This window comes from Pan paniscus, chromosome 14 (genome assembly GCF_029289425.2).
Source record: "Pan paniscus chromosome 14, NHGRI_mPanPan1-v2.0_pri, whole genome shotgun sequence".
In the NCBI taxonomy this organism is placed as follows: Eukaryota; Metazoa; Chordata; class Mammalia; order Primates; family Hominidae; genus Pan; species Pan paniscus.
This window is the reverse complement of record NC_073263.2, coordinates 99,461,176-99,478,830: the sequence shown is the minus strand read 5'-3', so window position 1 is coordinate 99,478,830 and position 17,655 is coordinate 99,461,176. Positions and strand designations below refer to the sequence as shown.

General features: G+C 43.5%; 1 protein-coding gene across 6 annotated transcripts in view; it reads right to left on the bottom strand.

Moving 5' to 3' along the window:
- IPO5 (importin 5) overlaps positions 1–7,159 on the bottom strand; it is a 69,362-nt gene extending 62,203 nt beyond the window's left edge. For 3 of the 6 annotated variants that reach the window (XM_055096922.2, XM_055096920.2, XM_055096921.2), the window contains exon 1: positions 165–2,593. The gene's annotated coding sequence lies outside the window, so the exon portion shown is untranslated. Of the gene's footprint in view, positions 1–164; positions 2,594–6,375; positions 6,456–6,857 lie in introns of those variants that run through there. The other 3 variants (XM_034936872.3, XM_055096918.2, XM_055096919.2) reach the window with 3 other exon arrangements.
- Between the last annotated feature and the right edge of the window lie 10,496 nt (positions 7,160–17,655).

Below are 17,655 nucleotides of genomic sequence, written 5' to 3'. Positions count from 1 at the left end.
AAAAACCAAATAAATAAAATAAAAAAGTAAAATTTGGACTTTATGGTGTATGAATGTCTCAATAAAGCTATTATATTAAAAATACATTTCCTTAGAGAGCTGAAGGATATTGATTTAGACCTCAATTAGTGATTTTTTTCCCCTATCATTCACGGTATTTTTACCTTAGTTCCGAATCCTTGAGTGATAACCATTCATAACCTTCAAACCTCGGAGAATTCCTAAACCAATATTTGTGGAGAGGGAGAATGGGGAGATTCAGATATGATTTGGCCGGTAGACTTTCCTTCCCATCTTTTTGCTACTTACAGCAAGTATCTTACAATTTGGACACATGACATACACATTTCACCTCCTGCATTGTGAGGACATACATAATGGAGTCTGAATTGTGACATCGATCCGCATCTCATAGTTGGAGCTATTGGCAGCATGGATTTTCAGTCATCCATAGTTAATGAGGAACAAATGAAAGGGACCTTATAATGGTTCATAGGCTTCAATTCCATGCATCCTATGTGTGGTACTGCTTGATGCCACATTTAACTGCAGTAGTATTTGTTTAATGAACATTTCCTTCATTCATTTGTTTAGAAAAATATTAGGCACCCCTCTGTGGGAGGTGCTGCTAGGCTGTGGGGATTCCATGGTGAGCATGCGGACAGGGTTCCCACCTTCAGGGAGCTTAGCTCTTTTGAAAGAATTCAGATAATAAACAAGTAAACTGATAAGATACTTGCATATAGTTATAGGTGAAAAAAGAAGATAATGGGATCACGAATGACTGGATTTGGGGTGGGGTCATACCCTAGGGACACAGTCTTTTTTTTCTTTTCTTTGAGACAGAGTCCCAGTCCGTCACCCAGGCTGGAGTGCAGTGGCGCTATCTAGGCTCACTGCAACCTACGCCTCCCGGGTTCAAGCAATTCTCCTGGCTCAGCCTCCTAAGTAGCTGAGACTATAGGCGCCCGCCACCACACCCGGTTAATTTTTGTTTTTTGTATTTTAGTAGAGACGGGGTTTCACCATGTTGGCCAGGCTGGTCTTGAACTCCTGACTTTGTGATCCACCCGCCTCGGCCTCCCAAAGTGCTGGGATTATAGGCGTGAGCCACCGTGCCCTGCAGGGACAGTCTTTTGAAAGGAGGTGACAATGAAAGATGAGGCAAATAAAGAAATGGAGGAGGCTCTCTCAAGCAGAGGTGACAATACGAAGGACAGAGGCAAAAACAAGTTGGGGTATTCCAGAAAGGAAAGAAGGGGATAGCTAAAGCTGAGAGGGTTGGGAAGCCAGCAGAGGCCAGATCACCCAGGGCACCCTGATAGTTCAGCAGCGTGTTCTGCTACTAGGGCATTGTGATGGTTCTGTAGTGTGACTTGTTCTCTCTTTTTTTTTGAGACACAGTCTTGCTGTGTCACCCAGGCTGGAGTGCAGTGGCATGATCTTGGTTCACTTCAACCTCTGCCTCCTAGGTTCAAGCAATTCTCTTGCCTCAGGCTCCCGAGTAGCTGGGATTACAGGTGCCCGCCACCACGTCTGGCTAATTTTTGTATTTTTAGTAGAGAGGAGGTTTCACCATGTTGGCCAGGCTGGTCTTGAACTCCTGACCTCAGGTGATCCACCTGCCTCAGCCTCCCAAAGTGCTGGGGTTACAGGTGTGAGCCACCGTGTCCTGCCTCTTGTAGTGTGACTTGTCCTAGGGGAAAGGGGAATCCAGTGGAGGGTTAAGAAAGAGATCTGACCTGAGAAGCTTTCAACTTTCAAAGATCATCTTGGCTGCAGTGTGGGGTGGGGTGGGGTGGGGCTTGGACTGAGGTGGTAGCAATCAACAGTGTTCATGGTGGTCGGTTTTAGATGGTTTTCTTTTCTCTTTCTTTCTTTTTTTTTTTTTTTGAGATAGTTTTCTTTTGGAAATGAGCTGGACAGAGGGTGCAGAGGCCGATCCAAGGTTTGTGAGGCCTAAATCATACAGTTTGAGGGCCTTCCATAAGAAAAATAAAAACTAAACACAAAATGAGATAGAGGACCCTGCAATGGGGTAACACAAAATGAGATAGAGGGTCCTGAGCAAAGGAGAGTCCCTGACACTTAAGCTTCTGGAATTTCTTGGTGAGTCCTCTCCCGATGGTGGGGGTGAGGTCGGGAGAGATCAAGAATGCCCAGGTTTTGTGACTGAGCAACTGATGATGCTATTAAGATGAGAAGGAGGTGTTTGGGGTAAGGTCTGGAGAGAAGAGCTGGGTTTCCTTCGTGGCACTTTTGTGGTACACAGGAAACAGCCACGTGGCTGAGGATAGAGGGACAATGGAGCCCAGGAAGAGGGCAGGGCTGGAAATGGCAAGCCATCACTTTCATGGCATTTAAAGTTGTGGAAGTGGATGACATCAGGTTGGGAAGAGAGAAGAGAGCCAAGCAATCAGCTGCAAGACAACTCCACCTGAGGCCAGGCCCTGGAGGTTTCTAGTTTATATATAGTCCAAATATAATAGTATATTTAACATTAGTCACTTTAAGTTCTAATTCTCTTTTTCTTTCTGATTGCAAGGGTTTCTTTCTTTACTTTTTTTTCTGAGACAGAGTCTCATTCTGTCTCACTCTGTCATCCAGGCTGGAGTGCAGTGGTGTGATCTCGGCTCACTGCAATCTCCGCCTCCTGGGTTCAAGCGATTCTGCTGTCTCGGCCTCTAGAGTAGCTGGGATTACAGAAGACAGGGTTTCTTTAACATTTAAGGAATCCACTGATCTACTTCTGAAATCTTCAGAGATAAAAAAGAGAAGGAATCCACTAATGCATGTAAGGATAGTGGGCTGAACAAGTAGGCACTAATGATCAGAACAAGTCAATTAAAAAAATTATTTGATCAAAGAATTGTTTATTTTTATTGTTTTTATTTTTATTTTTTCTTATACTTCAGGAGTAGTAGGATTTACTTTGTGCCAACGAAATAACTAGTTTTCTCTAAATTGTCTTCAACCATTCAGGCCTCCTACCATCTAATATAATTCTCTACCTCTCACTTAGAAACATTGTTTAACAATATGGAATGATCATTTAAAGAACTTAGATCAGGCTGAGTGCAGTGGCTCATGCCTGTAATCCCAGGACTTTGGGAGGTAGGTGGATCACCTGAGGTTGGAGTTCGAGACCAGCCTGGCCAACATGGTGAAACCTTGTCTCTACAAAAAATACAAAAAAAAAAATTAGCCAGGTATGGTGGCGTAGGCCTGTAGTCCCAGCTACTCAGGAGGCTGAGGTGGGAGAATCGCTTGAACCTGGGAGGTGGAGGCTGCAGTGAGCTGAGATCACGCCACTGCACTCCAGGCTGAGCAACAAAATGAGACTCCGTCTCAAAAAATAGAAAAAAAAAAAAGATGTTAGATCGAACTAATATTAAGAGGTCAAAAGACCATCTTCCTCCCATCTTAATCTAAGGATTTTTCTAGTTTTGTTTATACACTTAAGTTTTCATTTGAGTATTCAGAGAGATAATAAACCCTACCCTTTTAAAGAATGTGGGAGGGAGTGGGAAAAGTAGGAATGCGTTTTAAGGTCTATCTGCCATGTAAAATCAGCGATATTGGACCCATGTGATAAGAATGCTTGTTTTACATGGCTTCAGCTATCCATAGACCAAGCATTTTCTCTTGAAACATAGCTACATTTAGAAAATCTTAATACAGCTTAAAATAGGAATTTTGGTATTTGGTCCCGGACACTACCACCAGAAAGGGATCCCATTATGTTATGATGTTATTATTCAAGCTGGTTGGACTCAGTTTGCAGAGACTCCTATTTTACAAATCACTTGGCTTGTGTGAATTGACTATTCAGTGGCTGTGAGATTGAGGATAAGGGCTAAATCTTTTCTAACAAGAGGACTATTTAAAAACCAGAAGAGAATCATAGTATTTTAGCTGTGAACTTTAGGAGAAACTTTAGAGAAAAGATTTTATACATATCTTTAGTTTCATATGGTAATAGGTTATAAAGCATACGAAATCAAAGTAAAGAGCTAGAGGTGATGGGGTACTGTTAAAATAGGGTGCCCAGGGAAGACCTTCCTAAGGGTGAGATCCAACAATGTATTGCTTTATGAAAATTAATTTTCTGGCAGAGCAAAGGTATTTAAAACATTAGTATTAAAAATGCTCAACCTACTTTCTTCTGACTTCTGTAAAAAAGCACTTTTTTATATATCAGATTTTTAAGTTATAATAATAACTGACAACATTTTGATTTCTTTCTGTGTTTGAGGGATAATCTTCTATGCTTTATCTCATTTAATTCTCATATGTAACCAATAAGCCTTCAACCATTTTGTCAAGAAAATTCTTTAAACATGTATTAATTCCTTACTGGCCTTTTGAAACCTTTTGAAACACTGAATTATTATTATTTTTATTTATTTATTTTTTGTTCGTTTTTTTTTTTTTTGACACGGAGTCTCGCACTGTCGCCCAGGCTGGAGCGCAGTGGCGCGATCTCGGCTCACTGCAAGCTCCACCTCCCGGGTTCACGCCATTCTCTCGCCTCAGCCTCCAGAGTAGCTGGGACCACAGGTGCCCGCCACCACGCCCGGCTAATTTTTTGTATTTTTAGTAGAGACGGGGTTTCACCGTGTTAAGCCAGGAAGGTCTCGTTCTCCTGACCTTGTGATCCGCCTGCCTCGGCCTCCCAAAGTGCTGGGATTACAGGCATGAGCCACTGCGCCTGGCCAAAATGCTGAATTATTTTTCACCTTTCCAGAGTGGGGCGTATAGGATAGAAGTTGGCCCTTGGGATCAGGGGATCCTGACTGTAGTTGCATCTTCCCCCTTAACTAGCTGTGATCCTGAACTGGGCTGTCAATGCTTCCTGAGGCCTCCATTTCCTCATCTGTAAATTGGGGCGAGTTGGGCAGCACCCTAGGGGATCCTCCCAGCTCCGGCGTCTGAGGACCATCAAGTCGGTTATGTCACTGGGTTGTGGTAGAGTGGTGGATACACAGGCCACTTAGGCTTGCTTGCCCTGAGGTGAAATTGTTCTGGAACTCTGGGATTTCAACTCTTATATTTCTGCCTGTGTTTTGAAAGTGTTTTCCCCGCTCATTTTCTCCATCAGACAGTGTCATTTATTGTAGCTGCCAACATAAAATGACAACTGTCTCCACTTGTCAGCTGCTCTCATCATCTGGTTTGCTGTGTGCTTTGGAAGGCAGATGACCAAGCATGTATGAACTAGGCACAAGAGCATATGAACTCAGCACAGAGAAGACAGCTGAGGATATTTCCTGTAGAGTAGCATGCATGAACTTTATAAGGTATTTGGCCACTTAGGTATTTTTCTTTCTTTTTTTTTTTTTTTTGTGATAGGGTCCCACTCTGTCACCCAGGCTGCAGTGCAGTGGCACAGTCATGGCTCACTGCAGTCTTGACCTCCCCAGCTCAAGGAATCCTCTCACCTCAGCCTCCTGAGTCCCTGGAATTACAGATGCATTCCGCCATAACTGGCTACTTTTTTCTATATTTTGTAGAGACAGGGTCTCACTATGTTGCCTAGGCTGACCTTAAACTCCTAGGCCCAAGTGATCCTCCCACCTCAGCCTCCCAAAGTGCTGGGATTATAGGTGTGAGCCACTGTGCCCGGCCGGTATTTTTCATTTGGAGGTTTATAATTGCATTCCAGAGTTTTAACTCTACTGGAAAGCTAACACAATGTTCCAACACAAATCTGTCTCGCATACTAGTTAGTGTCTTTGAGGTTCCATCACAGACAAATGACGGAAGAAAGCAAAACTGTTTAGGAAGGTCTAAATTAAACATTCTATAATAAAGGCATTAGCATTTGACAAGTCCCTGGTATCTAATACTTTATAAGATGACAATGAGCCTTTTTTACCCCTAGTCAGGGGATTAAATTCTAGGAGAAGAAGTTAACCAGGTGGTTCCTTAAGTAAGTAATCTTTTGACTACTTAGGGATTGATTTTGTTTTCCCATAATGAAAATGAATTCTGTTTTCCTTCATTTACTTGACTTTAATGATCTCTGAAAACTAAGATAAAATATACTCGGCCTCTGAGGGAATACAACCATAATGTACAGAAGACAAAATAGATACTCTAAAGATTTTAAACGGAACATCTTGAGATTTGAGAAATTAAAGGCAGTGAAAATCAGACTGCTTCTAAGCACTTTTTATTTTCCCTATAGGAAAGCAGGGTAGATAATCCTGATGGGTTGGATTTCAATTAATTGGTGAATAGAAGGTAAAATGATCAAGAAACAGATATCATAATTATAGGAGAAAATAGCAGGAGCTTTTTGTTTTAAAGGAAATAAAGAATAGAAGTCACAGTGAACAGAGACAGAACAAAATCTGATAATTCTAGACTCACTTGAGTGCCGCAAGTATCCTGATCAGGGAAAACAGCTGTGCCTACACATGGGTCCTGGAAAGGCTTCTCCCCGGAACCACCTAAGTGAAATAAAAACTCATTTCTGACTGTTTCAGGATGGCAACACAGACCTTTAGGATAATAACCCACATTCTTTTGGGCAACTCTAATCAAGTGATGCCTCCTTAAGGATACAGAGTTAGTCCCCAGCTCACGTAAGGCACAATACCAAAGAACAATGAGCCGTCATGAAATCGTCATTGTTTCATACTTGGTTTTTGTGTAGAATGTTCTCCAAATCATTGTCTCTGACGTTTCCTTCCTCTTGGGTATGACTGTGGTGACGTCAGGAGACGAGCTAAAGGGACCTCCAGGATCTCACAGGGAAACTCTTTCCCTCCAGTATCACGCTAAATTGTTCCTCAGTGCAGATGAAATTCTTAAATGGTTTCATCTGAATGTGAGGTTTTGGGATGACTTACTGTGGTCAGAGCCGTTCCCGGCTGCTCCAGTTGTGGGAGGTCATCAGTCCCACACTTCCGACCTCCTGGCTCAGAGACGTCACCGTGGAGACACCTGGCTGCTATTGTGACACGCAGGAGGTCAGCTGGCTCCTGCTGGTGGCTGTTTATGCTGCCCACCCTGCCAGCTTCACAGGCCCACACTGCACAGGCATTTAGACGTTACAGGGTAGCCCAAGCTCCCAAAGCTGTGGAAAGGAAAGGGAGCTATCTATTGGCCTTTGAGAACTCAAAACCCATGTTGCTGGGGGCCACTCAGATTGGGTACAAATGTGTCATCAAATTCAGTTTTGAAACTGTCTGAGTAGCTTCTTTACCCACAGATTTTGATTCTATTCAGTACTCAATACTGAAAAGAGAAATTGATCTCTCAAATAGACAAAGATAAATTTGTATGGAAACAACAGGAAATTCCATATTACATACATTTATGTCAACTGGGTTTGTGATTAAATTACTTTTTCTTTTATTTTAGTTGACATGTAATAATTATAAATATTGGCTGGGCGGGGTGGCTCATGCCTGTAATTCCAGCACTTTGGGAGGCCGAGGTGGGAGGATCATTTGAGCTCAGGAGTTCAAGACCAGTCTTGGCAACATGGCAAAACCCCATCTCTATGAAAAATGCAAATATTAGATGCGTGTGGCGGTGCACACCTGTAGTCCCAGCTGCTCAGGAAGCTGAGGTGGGGGGATCATCTGAGCCTGGGGAGGTTGAAGCTGCAGTGAGCTGTGATTGCACCACTGCACTCCAGCCTGGGCAACAGAGTGAGACCTTGTCTCAAAAAATAAACAATAAAAAATTGTAGATATTTATGGGATGTAATTAAATTATTATATGACAGATTAACATCAATTTTGCCCTGTATTCTCGTGGTTCTCAATGCCCTAGCTTTGTACATTTAGCTTTTTTTTTTTTTTTTTGAGACAGATTCTCACTCTGTTGCCCAGGCTGGAGTGCAGTGGCGTGATCTCGGCTCACTGCAACCTCCACCTCCCGGGTTCAAGAAATTCTCCTGCCTCAGCCTCCCAAGTAGCTGGGATTACAGGTGCCCACCACCATGCCCGAATAATTTTTGTATTTTAGTACAGACGGGGTTTCACCACATTGGCCAGGCTGGTCTTGAACTCCTGACCTCAAGTGATCCATCCGCCTCGGCCTCTCAAAGTGCTGGGATTACAGGCATGATCCCCTGCGCTGGCCTAGCATTTTGTTGTTTTTATTAATTCAGATCATTAATTAAAGCCAAACTCCATTTTTGTAATTATTTATTTCTTTTTTTTTTTGATACAGAGTCTCTGTTGCCCAGGCTGGTGTGATCTCGGCTCACTGCAACCTCTGCCTCTCTGGTTCAAGCGATTCTTCTGCCTCAGCCTCCCAAGTAGCTGGGATTACAGGCACGTGCCACCATGCTCGGCTAATTTTTATATTTTTAGTAGAGACGGGGTTTCACCATGTTAGCCAGGATGGTCTTGATCTCCTGACTTCATAATCTGCCCACCTTGGCCTCCCAAAGTGCTGGGATTACAGGCGTGAGCCACCGCCCCCGGCCTATTTTTGATTTTTAAATTGTTTCATAGGACATGTGCAGACTCCTTTGTATAGGTCACATTTTTTTCTTGGTAACGTGTGATGTCTAAGCACTTTCTAGTGTCACCCCGCATATCCTGAAAGTTCTTCAGCACTATTCCTTGCTTCTTCGTCCTCATCCTATGTCACTGGTTCTTTTTTTGTTTTTGAGACAGGGGTCTCATTATGTTGCCCAGGCTGGTCTCGAACTATGGGCTCAAGAGATCCTCCTGCCTCAGCCTCCCAAGTGGTCGGGACTGCAGGAGCTCGCTACTGCACCTGACTTCTAACATTTTGGCTTGTGGGCAGGTGTCTTCATGGCATTTTGCTCAAGCATCTTACCAAGGGTCTGATACCAGAATTTACATAGATTCAGAATCAGTGATTGAATGGTTACAAGGTTACTGCAAAATGTATGAAGAACATTTTATTTAGTTACGTATTTGTTTATTTTTTAGTTCTTTTTTTAGAGACAGTCTTGCACTGTTACCCACCCTGGAGTCCAGTGATGCAATCATGGCTCACTGCATGCCCCACCATACTTGGTTAATGTTCTAAAAAAATGTTTGTGGACGTTGGGTTGGGGGTGCATTGGGGGAGGGTCTCACTGTGTTGCCTAGGCTGATCTTGAACTCCTGGCCTCAAGTGAGCTGGGAGCACCTTGGCCTCCCAAAGTGCTGGGATTATAGGGGTGAGCCATTGTGCCCTTCCTGAAGAACATTTTAAAAGAACAAATCCTAGAAGTTTCTCTAGTGCCTATGACATTGACCAGTTGCTTGGTGTATTAGTCTGTTTTCATGCTGCTGATAAAGACCGTGGCTGGGCACAGTGGCTCATGCCTCTAATCCTAGCACTTTGGGAGGCTGAGGTCAGGAGTTCGAGACCACCCTGGCCAACATGGCAAAACCCTGTCTCTACTAAAAATAGAAAAATTAGCTGGGCATGGTCGTGGGTGCCTGTAGTCCCAGCTACTTGGGAGGCTGAGGCAGGAGAATCACTGAACCCAGGAGGTGGAGGTTGCAGTGAGCCGAGATTGTGCCACTGTACTCCAGCCTGGGTGACAGAGCAAGACTTGGTCTCAAAAAAAAAAAAAAAAAAAAAAAAAGACATACCTGAGACTGGGTAATTTATAAAGAAAAAGAGGTTTAATGGACTCACAGTTCCATGTGGCTGGGGAGGCCTCACAGTCATGGTGGAAAGCAAAAGATACATCTTACATGGTGGCAGGCAAGAGAGAATGAGAACCAAGTGAAAGGGGAAACCTCTTAAAAATCGTCAGATCTCGTGAGGCTTATTCACTACCACAAGAACAGTATGAGGGAAACTCCCCCCATGGTTCAAATATCTCCTACCAGGTCCCTCTCACAACACACGGGAATTATGGGAGCTACAATTCAAGATGAAATTTGGGTGGGGACACAGGCAAACCATATCACTTGGTTTTTTAGAAGGTGCCAGCAGACCTGACTGCACTGGCTGATCCTTGGGCATTCCAAACCTACACCAAAGACAGGATTTAGGGGAATATACATTGATTTCTTCATCAGCAGGCACAACCAGTGGAATACTGAATAGGAATCACCGTGGTGGATAAGGGTAGGCTAGAAAGTCACATATAGAGAGCACTATGGTGGATATTTTGCATTGTGGCTTTATTAGTCTGTTTTCACGGTGATGATAAAGACATACCCAAGACTAGGCAACTTACAAAAGGAAAAGGTTTGTTGGGCTCACAGTTCCACATGGCTGGGGAGGCCTCACAAACATGGCGGAAGGTGAAAGGCACATCTCACATGGCGGCAGACAGGAGAAGAGAGCTTGTGCAGGGATACTTTTTTTTTTTTTCCTGAGACAAAGTCTTGCTCTGTCGCCCAGGCTGGAGTGCAGTGGCGTGATCTCAGCTAACTGCAACCTCCTCCTCCTGGGTTCAAGCAATTCTGCCTCAGCCTCCCGAGTAACTGGGATTACAGGCACATGCCACCATGCCCGGCTAAGTTTTGTTTTGTTTTTTTTTTTTTTTTGGAGACTGAGTCTCACTCTGTCGCCCAGGCTGGAGTGCAGCGATGCGATCCTGGCTCACTGCAACCTCCACCTCCTGGGTTCAAGCGATTCTCCTGCCTCAGCCTCCTGAGTAGCTGGGATTACAGGTGTGTGCCACTATGCCCAGCTATTTTGTATATTTAGTAGAGATGGGGTTTCACCATATTAGCCAGCTGATCTCGAATTCCTGACCTTTGGTGATCCACCTGCCTTGGCCTCCCAAAGTGCTGGGATTACAGGCATGAGCCACCACGCCTGGACTCATTTTTGTATTTTTAGTAGAGACGGGGTTTCACCATGTTGGCCAGGCTGGTCTTGAACTCCTGATTTGGTGATCCACCTGCCTTGGCCTCCCAAAGTGCTGGGATTACAGGTGTGAGCCACCGCACCTGGCCTAATTTTTGTATTTTTAGTAGAGACAGGGTTTCACCATGTTGGCCAGGCTGGTCTTGAATTCCTGATTTGGTGATCCCCCTGCCTTGGCCTCCCAAAGTGCTGGGATTACAGGCGTGAGTCACGGCGCCCGACCAGGAAACTTTTTTAAAACCATCAGATCTCATGAGACTGATTCACTATCATGAGATAGCACAGGAAAGACCTGCCCCCATGATTCAATTACCTCCTACCAGATTCCTCCCATGACACATGGGAATTGTGGGAGTTACAATTCAAGATGAGATTTGGGTGGGGACACAGCCAAACCATATGAGTGGCCTTATTTGCCTTTTATTCATTTCACTTCACGTAGCCATAGATGGGCTGTGAGAATCTTGGATAATCAGAAAACCCCATTGTCTGTTTTTTTTTTCTTTTTCTAAAATGTCCACCCTCTGATGATCATTTAGATATGTTGATATGTTGTCCTTCAGTTAACATTATTTTAGGTTTCTTTCTTGCTTTCTTTTTTTTTTTAGAGTCTCCCTCTGTCATCCAGGCTGGAGTGGAGTGGCATGATCTTGGCTCACTGCAGCCTCTGCCTCTCAGTTTCAAGTGATTCTTCTGCCTCAGCCTCCCCACTAGCTGGGATTACAGGCACCCGCCACCACGCCTGGCTAATATTTGTATTTTTAGTAGAGACGGGGTTTCACCACATTGGTCAGGATGGTCTGGAACTCCTGACCTCAGGTGGTCCACCCGCCTTGGCCTCCCAAAGTGCTGGGATTACAGGTGTGAGCCACCAGGCTGGGCCTAGGACATTTCTTTTAATTCCATTATACTATTAAGGGCAGTGGTATCCGTGTTAGTGATGGATAATAATGTACATTGTTTTTTGTTTAAAAGAAGAGAAAGGGGGCCGGGAGAGTGACTCACGCTTGTAATCCCAGCACTTTGGGAGGCCGAGGTGGGTGGATCACGAGGTCAGGAGTTCGAGAACAGCCTGGCCTACATGGTGAAACCCCATCTCTACTAAAGATACAAATAATTAGCCACGCGTTGTGGCGGGTGCCTGTAATCCCAGCTACTTGAGAGGCTGAGGCAGGAGAATTGCTTGAACCTGGGAGGCGGAGGTTGCAGTGAGCCGAGATCGCACCATTGCACTCCAGCCTGGGTGACAGGGCAAGACTCTGTCAAAAAAAAAAAAAAAAAAAAAAAGGAAGAGAAAGGAAGAAAAATGTTTGTCCTTATTTCTTAAAATATTCAATGAGCTTATATTGTGTTCAAGTGATTAACTGTGGTGCCTTTAGGTGCCCCTGAAGTAGTCATAACTTTTTACTCTAACTCCTAAACCTAACACCACATCTATCCACATACAAACAGGTACATACTTATTTCCCTTTCAATATCATTAGTCTTAGTTTTTTGAATGTTGAGCCTGCAGGCTTTAAAAATACAACTTAGGGCCAGGCATGGTGACTCATGCCAGCACTTTGGGATGCCAAGGTAGGAGGATTGCCTGAGCCCAGGAGTTTGAGATCAGCCTGGGCAACATAGCAATATCCTGCCTCTACAAAAAATAAAAAATTAGCCAGGCGTGGTGGCACACACCTGTAGTCCCAGCTACTTGGGAGGCTGAGGTAGGAGGATCGCTTGAGTCCAGGAGGTTGAGGCTGCAGTGAGCTGTGATTACCCCACTGCATTCTAGCCTGGACAATGGAGAGGGACCATGTCTTGGGGGAAAAAAAAGAAAAAAGAAAAAATCCAACTGAAAAAATATTTTTAGCTGGGTACGGTGGCTCACGCCTGCGCCTATAATCCCAGCACTTTGGGAGGCCAAAGCAGGTGGATCACTTGAGGCCAGGAGTTTGAGACCAGCCTGGCCAACATGACGAAACCCTGTTTCTAGTAAAAATTCAAAAATTAGCCTGTCATGGTGTTGTGCGCCTGTAATCCCAGCTACTGGGGAGGCTAGGGCAGGAGAATCACTTGAGCCTGGGAGGTGGAGGTTGCAGTAAACCAAGGTCGCTCCACTGCACTCCAGCCTGGGCTATAGAGAGACCCTGTCTCAAAAAAAAAAAAAAAAGAAAAGAAAAATTAAAGTGTTCACATATAAATGAAGCAACTCATTTAGAGAGGAAGGGAAAGGCCTGGAAGCCAAGTGTTGGCATTTCCACCAAGGCTGAGCATTCTTATACGGAGACCCTGCCGAACTGCCTTTCTTGGGACGCATATTTTCATGCTACATCATACATTTGGTGAAGCAACTCAGCTACACCCTTTCAGTGGGGGTTGAAGATGAATCAGCCCATCATGTTGTAATTCAGACAAAAGCAAGGTTTATTTTTTTTTCAGGCAATCATTCTAAAATGCCAGAGGAAATGAAGCCCCTTGGCCCACTGGCCCCGATCTGTGCCAGGTTTTGCACCAATATGGAAAGCCTGTTCTGTTCTGTAGGACTTGCCCCTGAAACAAAGGATCTTCCTGAAATGCATCTCCACAGACTCTCAACTCAAAAATTCATCTCTGTGGGAGAGGGGACATTTTGTAGCATTTTGTCTTCAGCTTGTATTCTACAAAAATCAAACTTCAGATATGAAAATTCTTTTAAACTATAGATTTATTGAACTAGAAAGGGCTAGAAGAACTCTAATTGATACAATTAGGACTTACATAATTTATCTAAGAGAGGATTAGATATGAAGCAACCCAGAGAATAAGAGTCTAATCTGCACTTAACCTTCTCTTTCCTTCCTTCCTTCCTCCTTCCCTCCCTCCCTCCCTCCCTCCCTCCCTCCCTCCCTCCCTCCCTCCCTCCCTCCCTCCCTTCCTTCCTTCCTTTCCTTCCTTCCTTCCTTTCTTTCTCTTCCTCTCTCTCTCTCTCTCTCTCTTTCTTTCTTTGAGACAGAGTTTCGCTCTAGTTGCCCAGGCTGGAGTGCAATGGCACGATCTTGGCTCACCGCAACCTCCGCCTCCCAGGTTCAAGTGATTCTCCTGCTGCAGCCTCCCGAGTAGCTGGGATTACAGGTGCCGCCCCACCATGCCTGGCTAATTTTGTATTTTTAGTAGAGATGGGGTTTCTCCATGTTGGTCAGGCTGGTCTCAAACTCCAGACCTCAGGTGATCCACCAGCCTCAGTCTCCCAAATTGCTGGGATTACAGGCATGAGCCACCGCACCTGGCCTAACCTTTTAAAAAGAAATTTTTCGTGGGCAAAAGATCTGAATAGACATTTCTCCAAAGAGGATATACAAATAGCTAATAAGCCCATAAAAAGATGCCCATACACAGGAGGCTGAGGTAGGAGAATCGTTTGAACCTGGGAGGTGGAGGTTGGAGGTTGCAGTGAGCTGAGATTGTGTCACTGCACTCCAGCCTGGGTGACAGAGCAAGACTGTCTCGGGGAGGGAAAAAAAGATGCCCAACATTAGTCATCAGGGAAATGCAAATCAAAAACACAGTGAGATATCACTTCATACAAACGAAAATGGCTATAATCAAAAAGTCATAATAATAATGTTGGTGGGTATGTGGAGAAATTGGAATCCTCTTACACTACTGGCAGGAATGTGAAGTGGTGCAGCTGATTTGGAAAATAGTCTGGCAGTTTCTTGAAAAGTTAAACAGAGTTCCATTTGACCCAGCAATTCTGCTCTTTGGCATATACCCAAGAGAAAAGGGAACTTGTAGTCCCAGCTACTTGGGAGGCTGAGGTGGGAGGATCACTTGAGCATGGGAGGTCAAGGTTGCAGTGAGCTATGATTGCACCACCCCAATCCAGCATGGGCAACAGAGTGAGACCCTGTTTCTAAAAAAAAAAAAAAGTGCAAGCAACCCAAATGTCCGTCAACTGAGGAATGGATAAATAAAATGTGGTACATGCATACAATGGAATATTATTTAGCAATAGAAAGAAATATGAAATACTCATATATGCGGCAACATTGGATGAACTTTAAAAATAGTACACTAAGGGAAAGAAGGCAGTCACAAAAGATTACATATTATATGATTTAATTTATATGAACTAGAATAGGCAAATCTATAAAGACAAAGTTGACTGAATGGTTGCTTAGGGCTAGTGGAGCTGGGGGTGGGGCAGGAGAATGATAGCTAAAGGGTGTGTTTTTTTTTAATTGATAAAAGTGTTCTAAAATGGATTATATTTAAGGTTGCACAGCTATGAATATGCTAAAAACCATGAAGTGTCCTTTAAATGAGTGAGTTGTGTGGTATGTGAATTATATCTCAAGAAGAAAGAAAGAATGAAAAAGAAATCTCTCTAGGTTTCTTCCTGGCTGCCAGAAAATTCTTTTTTTTCTTTTGTTTTTTTGAGACAGGATCTTGCTCTGTCACCCAGGCTGGAGTGCAGTGGTGTGATCACTGCTCACTGCAGTCTTGACCCCCCGAGTTTGAGTGATCCCCTCACCTCAGCCTCCCAAGTATCTGAGACTGCAGGTATGAGCCACCATGTCTGGCTAATTTTAACTTTTTTTTTTTTTTTTGTAGAAACAGTCTCCCTATGTTGCCCAGGTGGTCTTGAACTCCTGGACTCAAGTGATCCTCACATCTTGGCCTCCTGAAGTGCTGGGATTACAGGCATGAGCCACTGTGTCTTGCCAGAAAATTCTTTCCCATATTTAGTATTTTTCTTTTTGCTCACTCTAATAAACACTTGTTTTGTTTTTGGTAGAGACAGAGAAGAGTAAAAAACTTCCTTGTCTTGAATCATAAATCTAATATTCAAAGGCCATTATTATATCAGCCATTTGGAGGAAACGATTTCAGTCCCTTTAACCTTTTCTTATAGGATTCATTTTTATGCCATTATTTGCCTTTCTACCTCTCTTGGAGCTTCTTAACCATTCTGGGCCTCAGATTCTTCGCCTATAAAATGAGACGGGTGGACTAGATCTCAAAGACCCCTTGCAGGTCTGAAGTCCTGTGATGAATGTCGGCATCCTTTGAGAAAGCATGAACATGTACAAATGAAAACACTTTTCTGAGCCGTGGAAGGCAAAACTGTAATCAGCTATGAAAAGAAGCTGGAAACAGACTGAGGGAGTCAAGTTTTAAAATCAGTGAACACAGCATGAAGTGGGCACAGCAAAGGCCTGAGAGTCAGGAAAATTAATCTCTGCTTTTATGACTCATGGTAAGATTTGGGAGAGTCACATGACCTCTTGAGTACATTTTCTTTTCTATAAAATGGGCATCATATAACCTGCCTACCTCTCTCTAAGCAGTGTTTTCACTCAATGATTAAACAAGTAAATATTATGGTAATGCACAGATTATAACAATATTTTATATATGATTCACAACAAAAGTGCTGTTATTGAAACAATTCTTTCCTTGAAAGAAAATTTACGATACCTATTTTTTAAATTCATTTCATTTTGGTTTTATCATCTCCTCTTAAAACTTAATGAATATAGGCTGGGCACAGTGGCTCACGCCTGTAATCCCAGCACTTATGGAGGCTGAGGTGGGCAAATCACTTGAGGTCAGGAGTTCGAGACCAGCCTGGCCAACGTGGCGAAACTTCGTCTCTACTAAAAATACAGCAATTAGCCAGGTGTGGTGGGACAACCTGTAATCCTGGCTACTCAGGTGGCTGAGGCACAAGAATTGCTTGAGCCTGGGAGGCAGAAGTTGCGATGAGTGGAGATGACACCAGTGCACTTCAGCCTGGGCGACAGAGCAAGACTCTGTCTCAGAAACAAAACAAAACAAAAAACTTAATGAATATGGCATAGTAAAATGTAAAGAAATATAAAAATAAAAGCTCAATGAAATCATGGTTAATGTGAACAAAGCTTACAAGCACATTAAAAATTAATAAAAAGTATTTTTATTCCAAATTTGGCTTTGTAAAAGCCTATGTTAATTATAAAAATTGTTAAGCATTTTTCTAGTTGCCACTTCCCTCACATCTATATTGTTCTCATTGTTAAGGTGTCTTATGTTGCTTTTTTAGAAATTATACTTTAATTTCTGGGGTACATGTGCAGAACGTGCAGTTTTGTTACATAGGTATACACGTGCCATGGTGGTTTGCTTCACCCATCAACCCATCATCTACATTAGGTATTTCTCCTAATGCTATCCCTTCCCTAGCCCCCCACCCCCCGACAGGCCCCAGTGTGTGATGTTCTCCTCCCTGAGTCCATGTATTCTCATTGTTCAGCTCCCACTTATGAGTGAGAACATGCAGTGCTTGGTTTTCTGTTCTTGTGTTAGTTTGCTGAGAAAGATGGTTTCCAGCTTCACCCATGTCTGGTGTCTTATGTTTCTGAGTAGAACCAGAGGTCAAGGGACCATGTCAGATCTCTCTGTTGTTACACCTTAATGCCTGTAACAATGCCATGCATCTGGTATTTACTCATTAAAAACAGATGAATTTATTGCCTGCTAATGGAAGAGATTAAACTGCTCAATGTAAATAGGACATTGAAAATTTGCAGTCCAGACAGAATTTTTTTGTGTGGGTCTAGCGATTTCTGAGAACCATAAAGCTAATTTAAAGCAGCTTAGGCAATAACAAATATCTCATGGTATTCATGAGATCAATGACATCATGAAACTTAGGAAACTGAACAATAGTCGCAAAAGTTGACACACTTAAAGGAGAGATGGTCTTCCGAGCAGGGAGACTGTACGATTTTCCAGGGGTACCACCTTTGCTCAAAAGAGCATGGAAATTCCCTTGTTTGGAATTTGGAATCTGTCCAGAGTCAGATTACCATCCCTCAGGAAAATCAACCTCATTTC